This window comes from Somniosus microcephalus, chromosome 11, assembly GCF_052327205.1.
Source record: "Somniosus microcephalus isolate GS21.2 chromosome 11, FLI_Smic_1.0, whole genome shotgun sequence".
Taxonomy (NCBI): Eukaryota; Metazoa; Chordata; class Chondrichthyes; order Squaliformes; family Somniosidae; genus Somniosus; species Somniosus microcephalus.
Window position 1 is genome coordinate 191,289,390 of NC_140997.1, and position 20,695 is coordinate 191,310,084.

Sequence of the window (20,695 nt, forward strand, 5' to 3'; positions counted from 1 at the left end):
GGAGGTCAATGATCTGGATGCAAACGCGACTGGCCTTTCCGTGCCATTTGGCAACTTGTGTGAGAGTACTGCCCCAATACCATATGGAGAAGCATCACAAGCCAACCGAATAGGCAGTGTCGGGTTGAAGTGAGCCAACACTTCCTCTGAGGTGATCAATTCTTTGCTTTTGCGAAATGCCTTCTTACAGTTTTCGCCCCATTCCCATGGTACCCCTTTCTGTAAAAGAGCGTTTAACGGGTGCAGTACCGTGGATAGATTTGGCAGAAATTTATGGTAATAGTTAATTAATCCTAGAAACGACCTCAACTGAGAGACATTCTCCGGAGCGGGAGCCTTTACGACTACCTCAATCTTGTCAGGAGACTTATGAAGCCCCTCCCGGTCAATGACATGGCCACAGTACGAGAGCCGCTTCTGGAAGAACTCACGTTTCTGCCGATTTACTCTAAGTCCATACTCTTTCAGTCTGTTGAGCACCAATTCCAAGTTTGCGAGATGTTGTTCATCACCATCACCTGTGATCAGAATATCGTCCAGGTAACATTGTGTGCCTGGAATTCCCTGTAATACCTGTTCCATGGCCCTCTGCCAAATTGCTGGAGCCGATGCCACTCCAAAAACCAGCCTATTGTACCGGTACAACCCTCGTTGCGTGTGGATCGTGAGGTATTGGCGTGACTCTTCCTCAACCTCCATCTGCAAGTACACCTGCGCCAGGTCTATCTTGGTGAAGTGTTTCCCGCCAGACAATGAAGCGAAAATATCCTCAATCCGTGGAAGCGGATACTGCACCGTGTGAAGCACCGGATTAACGGTGATTTTGAAGTCTCCACAGATGCGAACCTTCCCTGGATCTCCTGGCTTGTTGCTCGCAGGACGTTTCATAACGGGAACAATGGGCGTAGCCCACTCACTCCAATCTACCTTAGACAGTACACCTGAACGTTCTAGTGCTTCCAGTTCCGCTTCAACAGTAGGTCGTATTGCATAGGGTACCGGTCTGGCTTTAAAAAATTTTGGTTGTGTATGTTCATCAATCTTGATGTTTGCCGTAATTCCTCTCAGTGTTCCCAGTCCCTGCTGGAACACCTCTTTAGCATCATCCAATATTCTGGACAATCGTTTAGGTTTGACATCTGTTTCCCCGGAATCTACCGTTAGTGCCTTCAAGGAGTGCCAGTCCATATTCATTTTCCTAATCCACTCCTGTCCTAGTAGTGGTGGACCTCCTTCAGGTAGCACATATAAGTCCATTACTTGGCTTTCTTCACCCTTGTGGACCACTTCTACCTCTATTTTTCCGATGGGGTACACTCTTTGCCCCGTGTATGTTTTCAATATAATCTCCGTATCCTGTAGGGGAATATGTTGGAATAACCTTCTGTAATCTTTCTTATTCATGACCATCAATGCCGATCCAGTGTCCAATTCCATTTTTACTTGGACTCCTGCTATCTGAAGAGTGACCCAAATTGTCTGGAGATCTGCATCCTTACCAACGTTGTGTACTCTTAAGCTATCCAGTTCATTACTGCTAGCGTCTGAATCTGACTTCTGTTCAGTCAAACTGTTCTTTGTCACCTTGTGTACCTTTGCGTATTTTCCTTGCGGTGACTTTTTGTTGCTGGTCTTCTTTCCTGACCGGCATACTTTAGCTATGTGGCCAAGCCTGCCACACGTTCTGCATTCTTGGTTTTTAAACCAATACTGGTTCTGATCGTGCGTTGTCTTTCCACAACGATAACATTTGACAGAACTCAAACCCAATTTGTTTGTACCGAGTTCCGGTGACCGTAGCTGCATTACTGCCGTGCCTCTCGCTGCGGCTTCGTGTGCTGCTGCCATAGTGACCGCCTTCTCAAGCGTCAGCTCATTCTCCTCGAGCAGTCGCTTTTGTGTATCCTGTTTAAATAAACCACACACAAATTTATCTCGTAGTGCCTCTGTCAGTCCCGTTCCAAACTGACAATATTTTGCTAGCTTACGTAATTCCATCAAATATTCAGCATTGCTTTCATTCTGCAGCTGCCTTCTGTCGTAAAATTTAAATCGTTCTGCTAGCATCAGCGGCATGGGGTTTAGATGATTTTTCAGGACAGTAACAATCTCATCGAACGTCTTATCCGCCGGTTCATCTGGTGATAACAGGTGTTTCAATTGCCCGTATGTCTTCGCACCCATTAAATTTAATAATGTTAGTGCTTTATCTGCATCAGGAATTTTATTTGCCTTACAATAATTTTGTATGCGTTCTACATACATGGCCCAATCTTCGATGTCACTATCAAAGGTATTAATGTTCCCATGTTTAGGCATCGTTGCAATTTATTGTATTTTTATGTTATCCAAGGTGGCGGCTTCCCGCTCTTGTCGTCGTCCTCTGCCCACAAAATGGCGGTTTTCCCGCACTTGGCGGTCTTCAACCGTCCCCCGACGCTGTCTCCGCTTCACCGCGGCTCTCGCGCTTTCAGTTTCCCCAGACGCTGCGCCTTTTAGCCCGAATGCGGCCCTTATCTCCGGTCGCGATCGATGTCCCCGCGCTGCGCCTCTCGCTCGAAAGCGGCCCGGCCCTTATCTCCGGTCGCGATCGATCTCACCGCCCTTATTCCTCCGTCTCCCCAGCCCCGTCTGTACAGCCAACGCGGTTGACTTTCTGTCGTGTCGCTGCCCGGCTTACCCACCACTGAGGTAGAAAAGAAGAAAGCTGACAGTCGCTGATGGAGGCTTCGAGGTCAGGATGTCTTCTGCACTCCGGTTTCTCGATGCCTGCCGCTCGACGTATCTTCCAGTAGGGTGATGAGGGTGGAAACCTCTCTTCGACGTCCTGTCTGTGGACGAAGCCGCCGTGGAAATAACTGCCGCAGGGTAAGAATCGGACTCGTCGCCACTGTTAAGTCTGTGGGTTATAGTGATAATTACTACACAGACTACAAGAGTAAATTCAACAGGTCTTTACTGGTTGGAGGTCGGGACTATACTGAATACAATATTAATACACAGTGCTTATATACCGGTGTGGCCATCACCGGTATTACGTATACAGCAGCCAGAGAAAGTAGTACATCTCTTAAGGTGGAAGAGGCTTAAGTTCTCTTAAGGTGGAACAGGTTACATACACCACAGGTTCCATTTACAATCCAGTGTAATCTGACTTCATATGTTAAGCCAAGCGCAATATCTGTGAGTATCTTTGTTCCTTAGCATAATAGCAACATTGTCAGAGTAATATTTTGATAATACTATGTTTATAAAAGGTTAATATTTAATAGTTACAGAAGTTAGTTCAAATGTTAGTTAGTTATACAATTAGTCCATTCTACTGTTGTAAATATGTTTATATCTTATGTAATATCGAATGTATAGTACTCAGTTTATGTACAAAACATACTTTGTCTTTGTTTACAGTTTCACAAATTTGTTCAAGTAAAGCTTCAAAACAGCAAACGGCTTCAGAAGAATTATTTTGAATGAGTGTTTAACTTGCTGGATAGCTAGATAGGAACACGTCTAGCGTGGCCAGTACAGGGAGCTTTTCCTCTGCACATGGCTGTGATATACCTGATCTGTGAGTGCTTGAAGCTAACACTGGGTGCCTAAAATAAGAAAAGTTTCATTCCCTAGCATTAACATTATTCACCTTGTTAAAGCACAAAACTTTTTTTTAATCTTCCAGAACATGCAAACGAGACCTTTTCTTTAATTTTTCTTGTAATACAACAGCCAATTCTGACCCATTTATGTTGTTTTTGAAAAATATTGGATACAAAATAGAAATATGTTAAGAAATGTATGTGGCTCAACTTTCCCCTTGTGGGGGAAAAAAACACTCAATATTTCAACAGATTTAAAGTAATGAAGCTGTTATGCTTATATGCACACCTCAGCTCCTTGAATTTCAGTATTCAGCAGCTATGACAGCGTTACCTTTTCCTATTATCGATCACGGTTATTCCTTTGTCCAGGTGTAACTGCATTGATTATAGTGCCACGGACTGGTCGAGGTAACCACCTCGACTACCAAGACACACGCGCGTGGGTGTTTCCTTTTACTGCTGTAATTATCTTGACAGCATAGTGGCTCAGTGCAATTTCTAAAGCATTTATGATGTTAGTGTTACTCCAGGGAGAACTGGTATTTTTATTTTACATGGTGAGTGACAGTTTTCAAAATAGGCAAATATGGATTCTTCTCTGGCATATTTTTAATAAATCTGGATTTAACAACATGTTAATTTAGAGTACTGTTGGCTGAAGGTGTTTTCAGTCTATGTGGAGAGCTTGTGCTGGAAATTTAACATCTCAAAACTACATAGATCCATGTAGTTTCCACATCACATGGGACCAAAATTAAAATTCCTGTCCCAGCTCTGCAAATTGGCACAATTTAAACCATTGTAAATCATCCTACTTGTTGATTGAGGCATTTGTATTGCTATTGGAGCAAATAACAGCCAATAGCTACCGTCCTTTTTAACCTCTTGTGGAACAGTGCAAGTCATTTCTCCATGGACAGCAGCTGATGTGCTAATGCTCAAACTAGCATGTAGGATGTTTGATAGGATACAAAGCCTTCAGCTGAATATGGCTTGTGTCATTGTAGCAAGTAATATTGTAAAAGTGCTAATGGCCCAGAAATTAGGTTCGGGGGCTTGCCGCGCGTGCAAGCCCCCGATGTGCACTCACCCGGCGCGCCGACATCTGAAGCCTGGGCCTGCTTGGAATTCCTGTCACTGGCCCGGTTCAGATGTCAGCGCGGTGTGCTTACCTGATCCAGCGGCGTAGTTAGTTCGATGTGCCGGCTGGGATCAGGTGAGCACTGTGCAGCCAATCAGGGGAGGGGAAACTTCATTCATGAGTTTGATAGTAAGAACTGTCAAACTTATGAAAACTACGAGCACCCAAAAGACTAGTTTAACTTTAAATAAAATTTAAAAAATCATCCCAATAATTAAATAAACTATAAATAACTTAAAAAAACTATTTTAAACAATTAATCAAATTAAAAAAAAAATTTTTTTTTTTCTAAATCGGGTCTAAAACTACACTTAACTTACTGTAAAGTCCTTAAAAACAATAAAGCTGTGGACAAAATGTTATAATTTTAAGTAATAGACCACTTACATTAAAGAATGAAGTCCTTACGTCTCCTTTTTACATTCGTAAAAAGGAGAGGCCCTTACACACGCGCAAACCTGTGGAAAAAAAGGAATTTCAGCGCGCACGCGTTCGTCCTCTGAACCCCTTGGTTCAGAGGACAGGAAATGCCGGTTTCCCGCGCATGCGCTGTGCATGCTGAAATCCGGCACTTCCAACGGGCCCACGCGTGAGTACCCCATCCGTACTCACGCGTTGGGACCGGAATTACTGGCCCATTATGTTTTAAGGGAATGAAGCCACAGCAGTTGTATTTGTATTAGTCAGGTCCAAACTGGTAACATTTCTGTGGCAAATCACAAACAAAATTATATTTACTTTTTTTATATCTCTTTCCATCCAAAGCAGTATGTGGGTAGTCATTGCATCCAATGCTCCAAGACTTCACTCACAGAAGATTGTGTTTTAGCAACATTGCTATTTTCAACTTGGATTGTGGTGGGAATTGATGCCACAGAATTTTTACATCCATGATACAAAACGTGTTACATATTTTGTGGGGAAATGCTTCATTAAATATATAATTGAAATGTTATTAAACAGTAGAAGTTTTCACAAAGCCTAACAATGCTAACATCATGATTTATTTACATTACTATTTTATGGTTTTCAACAGTGCCAGGAAGAGAAACAATACTTGGAAGTAGAAATGCCCACATATACTGCTGTTCTTGTAATTGCTAAATGACCTTCCATATTCAATAGCTTATCCTACCTTTGAATAATAGCTCAGGGAGAGCAATCACTTTTTCAGCTATAATCCAAGTGTTTATCTGCATCATCCATTGCAGAGTTTTGTTCAGTCGTGGCACAGCCAGTTCCATAGGGAAATCATTCTCATTGTCAGAATACATGCATCAAAAAGCAATTATTCTTGCAAAATTGATCAATGTTTTTGGCAGTAATCAACTTTCTAATTTGTGCAAGACTAATATAGATTTTTAGTGGGTACAACATTTAAATAAGTAGTTATATGAATATGTTATGACTGGTCCAAAACACACTTTAAAAATTGATACAAAAAGAAATACCATGGACATTGGAAATCTGAACTAAAAACAGTGAATCTGGAAATTCACAGTAGATTGATCAGCATCTGACATAAAAGAAGTTTAAATATTCGAGTGTGCAGCTTCATCATAAATTCCCAAGACCCCACAGGAAATGGTTTTCTTTCAGAAGCTGATCAATCTACTGTTCAAATAAAAATGTGTAATCTGAATAATAGGAATCCAGGGAAATTGTATATACTTCTCCTGCCAATAACATCATTACCTAAATCAACAGAGTGACCAAAACAATAGCACCTCATTGATTTGCTTCCCTGGTATTTAGTTGCAGACCTGTACACTCTAAACAGCACTGTAAAACTGTTTGCCCTTTTGAATTTCAATGTACTATCGGGTGCTACATTTTTATCAATTTTTATTCTTGGAGCATGCACAATGTCAGCAGAAACATGTTTATTGTTCATCAATGTCCTCAGAAAATGGTGGTGGACCTTCTCCTTGAATCGCTATAGTCCTTGTGCTAATGGTGTTCCCATGTTGGTGGTAGGTGGGGAATTCTAGGTATTTGACCCAGCAATGATAAAAGATAGACAGTATTATGTCCAAGTTAGGATGGCGTGCGACTCGAAATTGATTGTGTTCCCTTGATCTTGTTGCTCTTTTTGTTGGTAGAGGTCACAGAGCCAGGAGATGCTGTCAAAGTAAGATTAGTGAGTTGCTGTAGTACACTCAGTTGATAGTACATACTACAGCCACAGTGTGCCAGTGGTGGAGGAGGTGAATATTGAGTCCAGTGGCAGCAGTACCAATCAAGTGGTACTTCTCTACATGGGATGTTGTCAAGCTTTGTGAGTGTTTTTGCAGCTGCACCCATCCAGGTGATGCTGACATGTAAAGTAAATGCCGGTGTGGTTATGTATGATTGCAGAGGCAACATTTTTTGCAATGGCTATTTAAAAAATGACATTGAAGAAATCTGAATCTGCATTATTTTCCATCGCTGTATATCGTAAGGTGTTGCCACTTGAAATGCTTAATGGATCATTTACACAAGTGTTTTTTTTACTTTTTATCATTTTTAAAAAACTTTTCTGTATGGGACCTCTTGCAAATATTCACAACTTGACTTCCAAACAAGTGTATCAGCCACTAAACAGAAAACAATATTATAATTGCAGAAATTTTTTTTTTTACGATACAGCAACAGAAATAATGTGCTATTAACAGAACAAATGCAGAAATCTGATAATGTCACAGACCCCCAGGTTCTCCTAATGGATCTCTTCGTGTCTAGGTACCCTAGTTCAAAAACCCATGATTTATAGAAACACTTGATTATCCTGCATAGCCACTTATTACTGTCCACACAAATCATGGGTTTAAATAATTAATTAGAATTTATCTTTTTTTAGTGCAGTTCTTTCATGATTGACATGCGCAACCTAAATGTAAAAAGTGATCACTTTAAATCTGATTTAGCAAACTGTTTATTTTAATACCTCAAAAACTAACTGAATTAAAAATACAATTTCTGTATTTTTGACACATACGATTGATTTTAAAAATAGTGGGGTCATGCAGTTTGAATATCTATTTAAATATGGCTAGATGATAACAGATGAAGACAGCATTTGTGGTGACATCGGCGCTTCTCATTTCATTAATGATGGCCTCAGGGATTCATATGCTTTTCCGAAACATGAATGACATTTGAAATGCATCATCTAATCGGATGTTATCTAACAACATAGAAAATCATTAGATAAATTCAAAAAAATTAGATTCGACATTAAGCAGCTGAATATTTCCTGCCACTTACAGGTAATTTTGATGAAATTGTCAAAAATGGAACATACAGGGATTTTAAAATAAGCTGTAGAGGGCTGGTATAGTTATTCAAAATAAAATCATGCAAAATACCTGTTTTTCACAAAAAATTAATGAATGGCTAACAAAAGCACCTAAATGCATGTTTTTGTAACATGCAATAACTGAGAATGTGATTTTTATGACAGTAACAAAAAGCAGCAATAACAACTTGCATTTATATACCATCTTTAACATTGAAAAACGGTCTGAAGTGCTTCCTAGAGACATAATCAGATGAAAATGAATGCTGAGCCAAAGAAGGAGCTATTGGAAGAGGTGATCAAAAGCTTGGCCAAAGAGTTGGATTTTAAGGAGGGCCTTAAAGGAGAAGAGGGAGGTGGCGAGGTAGAGGGATTTAGGGATGAAATTCCAGCCCTTGGGGCTGAGGTGGTGGAAGGCACGGCTGCCAATGGTGGGATGAAGGAGGAAAGGCCAGAGTTGAAGGAATGGAGAGGTCTGGGAGGAGTTTAGAGCTGGAGGAGGTTACAGAGATGGGGAGGGACAGGGAACTAATCACGAGGGTAAGAATTTTAAATGAGACTTTGGGAGAGCGGGAGCCAAAATAGATCAGCAAGGACAGGAGTGATGGGTGAGGAGCTGTTGGTGCGGAATAGGATATGGCAGCAGTTTTGGATGGGCTGAAGATTGCAATGTGTGGGGGATGGGAGGCTGGCAAGGAGAGCACTGGAATATTCAAGTCTAGATATAACAGGCACGGATGAGGGTCTCAGCAGCAGATGGGCTGTAAGAAGGGGTGGAGGCAGGGCAATGTTACAGAAGTGAAAGGTGGAATCTTTGTGATGGAGAGGATATGGGATCAGAAGCTCAGCTCAGCATCAAGCAGGATGCCAAGGTTGTGAACATTTTGTTCAACATGAGATAGTGGCTGGGGAGGGAGATGCAATCAGTGGCAAGGGTATGGTGTTTATGGTGATGCCTTCATTGGTCCCAACATTTAACTGGAGGAAATTGCAACTTATCCGAGACTAGATGTTGGACAAGCAATCTGACAGCACAGAGGCAGTGATGGGGTCGAGACAGGTGAAGAGGCAGGACTAAATGTCAACCATGTGCATGTGGAAGCTGAAACCTTGGCCGGAGTTTTGGCGGTGCTGAGAGGACAGGATCAGAGGCGGGTCAGCTGTGAAATTTGAAATGATTGACAGTGGGTCAGGAGCCCGCTGTCAACCCACCTCCACACTAGTCTCCCAGGTGCCGGGTCTGTCAGCGCTGAACAGACCCAACACCAAGTGGCAGAGGAGGCAATTTAGATCATTAGCTGGATTGTTAAGAGGAGCATTATTTTAAGCTTACCTTTAGATTTTTAGTGGTCGCCAACGGCTTCCCTGCTTATTGGGGATCACTTCAGGTAAGGAGGTCGGGTGTTGTGTCAGCCAGCATGGGGTGATTTACTAACTTGACAGCTGCAAATGGTCGAAAAAAGCTCCCATTTCAAATAAGAACATAAGAACATAAGAAATAGGAGCAGGAGTAGGCCAATCGGCCCCTCGAGCCTGCTCCGCCATTCAATAAGATCATGGCTGATCTGATCCTAACTGCCAATCTACTATCACAGAACCATCTCCTGAATCTAACAGAATTAGACACACGAAATAGGAGCAGGATCAGGCTACACAGCCCCTGGGCCCGCTCCGCTACCCACAGGGCCATGTCCGATCCGAACCTAGACTCATGTCCAAATTCCTGCCCGCTCCCCGTAACCCTTAATTCCCTTTACTTCTAGGAAACTGTCTATTTCTGTTTTAAATTTATGCAATGATGTAGCTTCTACAGCTTTTTGGGGCAGCATATTCCATGGACCTACCACCCTCTGAGTGAAGTAGTTCCTCCTCATCTCAGTTTTGAAAGAGCAGCCCCTTATTCTAAGACTATGCCCCCTAGTTCTAGTTTCACCCATCATCGGGAACATCCTCCCCGCATCCACCCGATCCAACCCCTTCACAATCTTATATGTTTCAATAAGATCGCCTCTCATTCTTCTGAACTCCAATGAGTAGAGTCCCAATCTACTCAACCTTTCCTCATATGTCCATCCCCGGGATTAACCAAGTGAACCTTCTTTGTACTGACTCGAGAGCAAGTATGTCTTTTCTTAAGTATGGACACCAAAACTGTATGCAGTATTCCAGGTGCGGTCTCACCAATACCTTGGACAACTGAAGCAATACCTCCCTATTTTTATATTCTATCCCCCTAGCAATGAAAGCCAACATTCCATTGGCCTTCTTAATCACTTGCTGCACCTGCATACTAACCTTTTGAGTTTTGTGCACCAGGACCCCCAGATCCCTTTGTACTTCAGTACTTTTCAGTTTCTTGCCATTAAGATAATAACTTGCTCTACGATTTTTCCTCCCAAAGTGCATAACCTCACACTTTCCAGTATTGTATTACATCTGCCAAATCTCTGCCCACTTACTTAGCCTGTCTATGTCACCTTGCAGGTTTTTTATGTCCTCCTCACTCACTACTTTCCCTCCCATCTTAGTATCATCTGCAAACTTTGATATGTTACACTTGGTCCCCTCCTCCAAATCATTAATATAGATTGTAAAGAGTTGGGGACCCAGCACTGACCCCTGCGGAACACCACTAGTTACTGATTGCCAGTCTGAGAATGAACCATTTATCCCAACACTCTGCCTTCTGTTAGATAGCCAATCCTCTATCCATGCCAGAATATTACCCCCAATCCCGTGATTTTTTATCTTAAGCAATAATCTTTTGTGTGGCACCTCATCAAATGCCTTTTGGAAGTCTAAATACACTACGTCCACTGGTTCCCCTTTATCCACCCTATATGTTACTTCCTCAAAGAACTCCAGCAAATTTGTCAAACATGACTTCCCCTTCATAAAACCATGCTGACTTTGTCCTATTAAATTATGATTATCCAAATGTCCTGTTACTATCTCCTTAATAATGGAGTCCAAAATTTCACCTACCACAGATGTTAGGCTAACCGGTCTATAGTTTCCAGCCTTCTGTCTACTGCCCTTTTTAAATAAGGGTGTTACATTAGCAGTTTTCCAGTCTGCCGGGACCTTTGCTGAGTCCAGGGAGTTTTGGAAAATTATTACCAATGCATCCACAATCCCTACCGCCACTTCCCTCAAGACCCTAGGATGTAAGCCCTCAGGTCCAGGTAATTTATCCGCCTTGAGTCCCATTATTTTACTGAGTACCACTTCCTTAGTGATTTTGATCATGTTTAGCTCCTCCCCCCCCATAGCCCCCTGTTTGTCCAGTGTTGGGATATTCTTAGTGTCCTCTACTGTAAACACTGATACAAAATATTCATTCAGTGTTTTTGCCATCTCCATATTTCCCACCATTAATTTCCCGGTCTCATCCTCTAAGGGACCAACATTTACTTTAGCCACCCTTTTTCTTTTTATATAACTATAAAAACACTTACTATCTGTTTTTATATTTTTTGCTAATTTACTTTCATAATCTATCTTTTCTTTCTTAATCAATCTTTGTGTTATTTTTTGCTGTCTTTTAAAGTTTTCCCAATCCTCTATCCTCCCACTAGATTTGGCTACCTTATATGCCCTTGTTTTTAGTCGAATACTATCCTTAATTTCTTTACTTAGCCACGGATGGCTGTCTTTTCTTTTACACCCTTTTCTTCTCAGTGGAATATATATTTTTTGGAAGTTGTAAAATAGCTCCTTAAATGTACACCACTGATCATGTATCGTCTTACCCTTTAATCTATTTTCCCAATCCACTCTACTCAATTCCACTCTCATACCTTCATAGTCTCCTTTATTCAAGCTTAGCACGCTTGTTTGAGATCCAACCTTCTCACCCTCTAATTGAATATGGAATTCAACCATGTTATGGTCACTCATTCCAAGGGGATTCTTTACTAGGACATTTTTAATTAATCCTGTCTCGTTACACAGGACCAGATCTAAGGTTGCTTGCCCCCTGGTCGGTTCAGTTACATACTGCTCAAGAAACCCATCCCTAATACACTCAATGACCTCATCCTCAAGGCAGCCCTGCCCAATTTGATTTGTCCAATTAATATGATAGTTAAAATCCCCCATAGTTATAGATGTTCCCTTATTACAAGCCTCAACTATTTCCTGATTGATACTCCGTCCAACAGAGTTGCAACTGTTCGGAGGCCTATAGACTACGCCCACTAGTGTTTTTTTCCCCTTATTATTCCTTACCTCCACCCAAACTGTTTCATTATCCTGATCTTTTGACCCAATATCATTTCTCTGTATTACAGTGATTCCTTCCTTTATTAACATAGCCGCCCCACCTCCCCTTCCTTCCTGCCTGTCCTTCCTCATCGTTAAATAACCTGGTATGTTTAATTCCCAGGCATTGTCACCCTGCAGCCATGTTTCCGTAATGGCCACAAGATCATACCCATATGTAGTTATTTGTGCCATTAACTTGTCTATTTTGTTACGAATGCTACGTGCATTCAGATAGAGAACTTTCAAATATGTTTTGTGACACTTAGTTCCTGCTTTTGCCCTTTTTATTACTTTACCTTTTACTCCATACCTTCTGCCCCTTCTTGACACGCTCTGGTTTAAAATTTCCCCACTGCTACTTAAGTCTATGACCTTCTCTGTTGTCATTTTTATTATTTGCTCTCTAGGAACCTCCCCCCCACTAGTTAGTGTAAAGCCCTCTCTACAGCCCTAGTTATATGATCCGCCAGGACTCTAGTCCCAGCACTGGCCAAGTGAAGCCCGTCCCAACGGAACAGCTCCCTCCTGCCACAGTACTGGTGCCAGTGTCCCAGGAAGCAAAACCCATTTCTCCCACACCAGTCTTTGAGCCACGCATTTAACTCTCTAATTTTATTTGTCCTAGCCAAATTTGCTCGTGGCTCAGGTAATAATCCAGAGATTATTACCCTTGAGGTTCTGTTTTTTAATTTGACCCCTAGCTGCTCATACTCCTTTAACAGAACCGGCTTCCTAGTCCTATCTACGTTGTTTGTACCAACATGGACCACGACAACTGGATCCACCCCCTCCCACTGCAAGTTTCTTTCCAGCCCAGAGGAGATGTCCTTAACCCTGGCACCGGTTAGGCAACACAGCCTTCGGGACTCTCGCTCTCGGCTGCAGAGAACTCTATCTATCCCCCTAATAATACTATCCCCTACCACTACAACATTTCTATTTACTCCCCCCTCTTGAATGGCCCCCCATTCCACAGTGCTGTGGCCAGGTTGCTCATCCTCCCTGCAGTCCCTGCTCCTGTCCCCACAGGGAGTAAGAACCTCAAACCTGTTGGACAAGAACAAGGGCTGCGGCTCCTCCAGCTCTACCTCCTGGATCCCCGTACCTGCCTCACTCGTAGTCACACCGTCCTGTCCCTGACCATGGGCTACATCTGAGTTAATTAACTTCATAGGTGTGACCATCTCCTGAAACACAGAGTCCAGGTACTTCTCCCCCTCCCTGATGTGTCACAGTGTCTGAAGCTCAGACTCCAGCTCATCAACACGGAGCTGGAGTTCCTGTAGCAGCAGACACTTGTCACAGACGTAATCACCGTGAGCCTCAATGGGGTTCACCGGCTCCCACATCTCGCAACAGTAACACATCACCTGCTCCATTCTATGTAATTAATTAAATTTTTTATTGTTAGTTATGGACACCCTCTGCCCGATTTTAGATGCTAGTATCCCCTTTAATTAATTGGATTTAAATTAAATCAATCCCTCTAGTTATACCAGTTAAATGGCTTACCAACAGTCACTCTGCACCAGAAAGGCCTTATTAACTACAACCCACAGAGTTAAAGTTTGAAAAGTGCACCTAACACCCCACTTACCCAAACTCACACTTACCCAAACTCAGAGCACTCTTTGATGACTCGCACTCAGTGCTTGCTCGCACTAGGACTGGTCTTTTTATACTGTTTGTTTGTTTACAGCCAAATGAGTCACCTCTGCTGATTGGTTAGAAAACTGGTTTCCACTGCCTGCTGTGCCAATTTACTCCTACTGCAGTGTAACCTTGTTTTACTCTTCTTAAACCAACAGAATCCCAAATATTTAACTTTTCCCCTTTACTTAAACTGCTTAAGTAATCTTATCAAGAATGATTTAAAGAGAAATAACAATTAAAGAACTCTCACACTTACCCAAACTCAGAGCACTCTTTGATGACTCGCACTCGGTGCTTGCTCGCACTTGGACTGGTCTTTTTATACTGTTTGTTTGTTTACAGCCAAATGAGTCACCCCTGCTGATTGGTTAGAAAACTGGTTTCCACTGCCTGCTGTGCCAATTTACTCCTACTGCAGTGTAACCTTGTTTTACTCTTCTTAAACCAACAGAATCCCAAATATTTAACTTTTCCCCTTTACTTAAACTGCTTAAGTAATCTTACCAAGAATGATTTAAAGAGACAGTGCTTACTGTAGTGTATGTACCCGTCTACCTTTAAGGGAACTATTGAATGTAACCGTTCACCTTTAAGAGGACTACTTTCGGGTGGCACTATTTGTTTGGCTTCTGTATACTGTAATACCGATAGTGACCACACCAGTATATAAGTGTTGTGGCATGATTGCTGGGGCAGATTCGCCCGGACCTTCGAATAGTAAAGACCTGTTGTTTGTTACTTCTGAAGTCTGTGTATTTATTAACTGCACAACCCACAGACTTTACAGTGGCGACGAGTCCGATCGTACCCTGCGGCAAGATTACCAAACGCAACGAAGAGCGTCGAAGAGAGACAACCGCCCTCGTCATGCTACCAAAAGAAAACACGAGGCTGCAACAACAGAAAGCAGGAAGACTAACAACAAAAGCTGTATCAGCAACAGGCACTGACTACCCTTCTGCCACGGTGCGGAGTGAGCCGACCAGCAAGAAACAAGGCGGCCGAAGAGACTGTGAGTAGGGGAAGGGGTAGAAGTATCCGGAGGATAAGGGCAGAGCACTCGACCTCGGTCGAGGGGGAGCTGTGCCGGCCAAAAGTCGGGTCCAACGGCGTCGGGTGACAGCCGGACCGCGATCGGCGGGAACAATCCTGGCAGCGACCGCAGCCACGAAGCGCTGAGCCTGCAAGTAGGCGCGGGAAGAGAAACCCAGCCACAGCCGGGGAGGGAAACACCGGTCTGCGAGAGGGCTGGGGAGGCGAACGGGAACCGTGCGGGTGAGAGCCGGGTGCGGAGAGAGAGACTGCGAGGAGCCAGTCCAGCGGCTGAGCTGTTCTCCACCAACGGGGTACTCAGAGCCGGCAAATCCGAACGGGCGGGAGTGAGAGAGAGACACAGCCGAAAACGGGGTGAGAGACTGCGCGAGAGCCAGTCCAGCGGCTGAACTGTCCTCCGTTAACGGGGTGTACCCAGCGCCGGGAGAGCCGTGCGGGTGGGAGAAAAAGACAGAGCCGAGTAAGGGGAGCTGTGCGGAAGCCAGCCCAGCGGCTGAACCTGTCCGCTGTGGGGAAAGCGTTCCCCTTCCACCAGGGAAGAAACGCGGGAAGCCGCCATTAGGCGGGGAAGATGATCGAAGTGGGCGGGGCGAGAAGGAAAGAGCGGGAAACCGCCATTTTTGCGGGAAAACCGCCATCTTTGAAATAAACAAATAAATAAGAATACTTGAAGAAATACTTGTGTTGTACCCAAGGAAAGAAAGATGCCTAAGCGGGCGGACATCAACGAGTTCAATTCGGAGATAGAAGACTGGGCCACGTACGTAGAATGTATTGAGATACATTGTAAGGCTAACAAAATAGCTAAGGAGGAAAAAGCTTTAACCTTACTTAACATGATGGGTGCGAAAACATTCGGGGTGTTGAAGAATCTTCTCTCACCAGCTAAACCGGCAGATCAGACTTTCGATGATATTGTAGCAGTGCTGAAGGATCACTTGAACCCCACACCATTGATGCTGGCTGAACGATTCAAATTCTACACAAGAACGCAGAGGAAAGACGAAAGCAATGCGGAATACTTGGTCGAACTGCGTAGGATAGCGAAATACTGCCAGTTTGGAGGGAATCTGACAGAGGCACTGCGGGACAAGTTCGTATGCGGATTGTCCAAAGAAGGAACGCAGAAGCGACTACTGGAAGAAAATGACCTCACACTGGACAGGGCTGTCCTCATAGCTGCATCGCATGAAGCCGCAGCGAAAGGAACGGCGGAAATGCAGCTAAAGGCGGCGGCACTAGGGGTGGACCAAATTACTTCAAGCACAACAAAATGCTACCGTTGTGGGAAGACAACACACGACCAGAATCAATGCTGGGGTAAAAACCAAGAATGCAGGAAATGTGGCAAGATCGGGCACATAGCTAAGGTATGCCGGTCAGGAGCAACGTACAACAATAAGAAGTCACCACAAAAATGGTACGGGAAGGTACAAGAGGTGACTAAGAAGAGTCTGAGGGAACAGAAGTCGGTCTCACACTCCAAATGCAAAGGACTGGACAGTCTGAGAATTCACAACGTGAGCAATGAAGCTGACCGACAAACTATCTGGATAACGCTACAGATTGCAAAGGTCCAAGTAAAAATGGAAGTGGACACCGGATCGGCATTGACGGTCATGAATAAGCACGACTATAAGAAATTTTTCAAGCATATTCCACTACGGGATACGGAGCTAGTACTACAGACATACACGGGGCACAAGGTATTCCCCATCGGCATGATAGAAGTCAAGGTGAGATACAAGGATAAAGATCATCACCGGTTGGACCTGTATGTATTGCCTGAGGGAGGACCACCACTTCTGGGACGGGAGTGGATCCGAAAAATAAAATTGGACTGGCAGTCACTAAACACCATGACGGTGGATTCCGAAAAAGAGGATGTCAAACCTGAACGGTTGGCCAGAATATTGGACGAAGCTAAGGAGGTATTCCAGCAGGGACTGGGAACACTGCGAGGGATTAAAGCAAAGGTTAAGATTGCAGAAAATGCAAGCCCAAAGTTTTTTAAGGCCAGATCAGTACCTTACGCAATACGACCAGCTGTGGAGGCAGAACTGGAAGAACTTGAACGATCAGGGGTTCTGTCAAAAGTGGGCTGGAGTGAGTGGGCCACACCCATTGTTCCCATCATGAAGTCCTCACCGAGTAATAAGCCAGGGGGACTGGGGAAGGTCCGTATCTGCGGAGATTTCAAGATTACTGTGAATCCGGTGCTTCACACGGTACAATACCCGCTTCCGCGGATTGAAGATATCTTTGCTTCGTTGGCTGGAGGGAAACATTTCACGAAAATAGATCTGGCTCAAGCATATCTACAGATGGAGGTCGAGGAAGAGTCACGCCAGTACCTCACCATCAACACTCACAGAGGCTTGTATCGCTACAATAGACTGGTCTTTGGGGTAGCTTCGGCGCCAGCAATTTGGCAGAGGGCCATGGAACAGGTGTTACAAGGAATTCCAAGCACGCAGTGCTACTTAGATGACATTTTAATCACGGGAAAAGATGAGGAAGAACACCTCACGAATTTGAAACTGGTACTCACCAGGTTGAAGGAGTATGGCCTTCGGGTTAATCGCAAGAAGTGTGAGTTCTTCCAAAAACGGATCTCATACTGCGGTCATGTCATTGACCGAGAGGGACTGCATAAGTCACCCGAAAAGATTGAAGCGGTTGTGAAGGCCCCCGCTCCAGGAAACGTATCTCAGTTAAGATCATTCTTGGGGTTGATTAATTACTATCACAAGTTTCTGCCGAATTTATCCACGGTACTGCATCCGCTGAATGACCTGTTGCGGAAAGAAACACCATGGAAGTGGAGTGAAGAATGCAAAAAGGCTTTTCGCAGGAGCAAGGAGTTGATTACCTCTGAAGAAGTGTTGGCTCATTTCAACCCAGCATTACCCCTTCGTCTAGCTTGCGATGCTTCCCCGTACGGAATTGGGGCAGTACTCTCGCACAGGCTACCAAACGGCTCGGAAAGGCCAGTGGCTTTCGCGTCCTGATCATTGACACCCGCGGAGCGAAATTACGCCCAAATAGATAGGGAGGCCCTCAGTCTTGTGTGGGGCGTGAAGAAATTCAACCATTACCTACAATGTAAAAAGTTCACATTGTTGACAGACCACCAGCCGTTGGTGTCCATATTCAACCCAAATAAGGCCGTTTCCACCATGACAGCACAAAGGTTACAAAGGTGGTCCGTGTTGCTTGGGGCACACCAATACGAAATTGAGTACAAAAGGTCTAAACAGCATGGAAATGCTGATGGGTTGTCACGCTTGCCATTGCCGATGGTAGAAGAAGCGAGTATAGTGGACCCAGTAGAGTTGTTCCACTCATCCATAGTGGAGTGTCTACCGATAACAAACTCAATGATTGAGAATGAGACAAGGAATGACCCGACTCTTTCACGAGTCTATGATGTAACGGTGGAGGGATGGCCAGCACAGAGCGACCCAACACTGCAAGCATTTGCACAGAGGAAAGAACAACTGTCTGTGTGTCGAGGAACCCTGATGTGTGGATCTAGAGTGGTGATTCCACCCAAACTCCAAAAGAAGGTGCTAAAGGAGCTGCACGAAGGACATCTGGGGGGAGTAAAGATGAAAAATCTAGCAAGAGCGTTTGTGTGGTGGCCAGGCATTGATGGAGACATAGAGGAGATCACGAAGAACTGCCTAGGATGTCAGAGGGTTCAGAACGCGCCACCCCAGGCTCCTCTGCATCCATGGGAGTAGCCCTCATCGCCTTGGCAAAGAGCACACATCGACTTTGCTGGTCCATTTATGGACTCGATGTTTCTAATAGCGGTGGATGCCCACTCCAAGTGGCCGGAAGTAATTAAGATGACCACCACCACGACGGAAAAAACCATCGCAGTGTTAAGGACTATGTTTGCTCGGAATGGCCTGCCGGAACAGATCTGTTCTGATAATGGACCACAATTTGTGTCCGAAGAATTCAAGAAATTCTTAAAGAGCAATGGGGTTAAACATTACACGTCAGCCCCATACCATCCCGCCTCCAATGGATTGGCTGAAAGGTTTGTCCAGACCTTCAAGAAGGCCGTAAAGGCCATGAGTAATGAAAATATAGGTCTGCAACATAAGGTGGATAGCTTTTTGTTGGCATACCGAAATGCGACACATGCGGTCACAAATCAAACTCCCGCAATGATGTTCTGTAATAGACGCCTGAGATGCCAGCTGGATTTACTAAAACCAAACATCAGAAGAGACGTAGAGAACCGGCAATTCCAGGGCATGAACGACAGGGTCACTAGATCTTTCCAGATCGGTCAACGAGTTTTGGCCCGGGACTACCGTACTGAGAAATGGCAGCCTGGAACTATTGGGAAAAGGCTGGGGCCATTGATGCACACCGTGGACATTGGAGACAATATAATAAGGCGCCATGTTGACCAAATCATAGGGTCCACCACAAATGGGCCACCGACTTCACCACCTTATCCGGGTAATGTTGAAACTGAGATACCCAGAACACCTACTTCCGATCTAGTGATACTGGAGTCAGCTGAACCTGACACGGCTTTTCAAGCCGAATCGACCTTGCCAGAAGCACCTCCTAGCCCGCCTGAAATGACGACACCACTGCGGCGTTATCCTGACAGAATCCGGAAACCCCCGGAAAGACTGAATCTATGAACTGTCTTACATAAACCTGTATATATGTTAGAATGTATGTTCACTATGGACTTAGTAAGTAATAAGCTAAAAAGGGAGGATTGTAGTGTATGTACCCGTCTACCTTTAAGGGAACTATTGAATGTAACCGTTCACCTTTAAGAGGACTACTTTCAGGTGGCACTATTTGTTTGGCTTCTGTATACTGTAATACTGATAGTGACCACACCAGTATATAAGTGTTGTGGCATGATTGCTGGGGCAGATTCGCCCGGACCTTCGAATAGTAAAGACCTGTTGTTTGTTACTTCTGAAGTCTGTGTATTTATTAACTGCACAACCCACAGACTTTACACTTACTGCATTGGAAGACAGATTGAGCTTTATGCAGCTAGCAAGTGTTTGGAGCAAACTCTGTATCCAGTGTCACCTCATTGGAACAACCTCTCTCACCATTGACAGATCACTTCTGTCATCTCAACCTCACCTGCTGTCTATTCCATCAGCATCGGTGCCCTTGAAAAAATCTCACCTTGGTCCTCAGAATCCCACCACAATCAGCTAGTGAGAGGGGGAAGTGATAATGTAGATAGAGAGGGATGGGTGGAGGTGCAAGGTAAGTTGGTGTGAGTAAAGCTGTGCAGGAGTACGGTTGGGAAGGCAAAGTGATGGCGATGTGATGAGTGGCACAGCAGGATGAGGTTGAGTGTGGCTTGGCAGTAACATTGCGTGATCTACTGAGATCATTGAAAGGTTCATGCCACTGCAGCCTGGTCCTCCTGACGACATCCCTGCTTGTGCCCTCCTGTGCAATGTGCAACCAGGCTACGTTGATCTCCTGGGGAGGTCTTTTCCGCCCATTGGAATGGAAGACAACCTCCCTGTGTGCTGTGACTCCCTCCATAGGGAGTCATGGGAGAGCCTGGGTGCAGCTGTGCACCTCTGTGCAGTGCTTGTCAGTGTTTGCAGCAGCTCAATGCTGTAGAACACTGACCGCACAACTGTCAAAATCAATTTGGATATGGCCCCTTTAAGGAAACCGGCTGATGATGCG

General features: G+C 44.3%; 1 protein-coding gene across 1 annotated transcript in view; it reads left to right on the plus strand.

Moving 5' to 3' along the window:
* The window catches only part of cfap20dc (CFAP20 domain containing), a 721,404-nt gene that overhangs the window by 463,538 nt on the left and 237,171 nt on the right, over positions 1 to 20,695 (plus strand). The window lies entirely within an intron of this gene.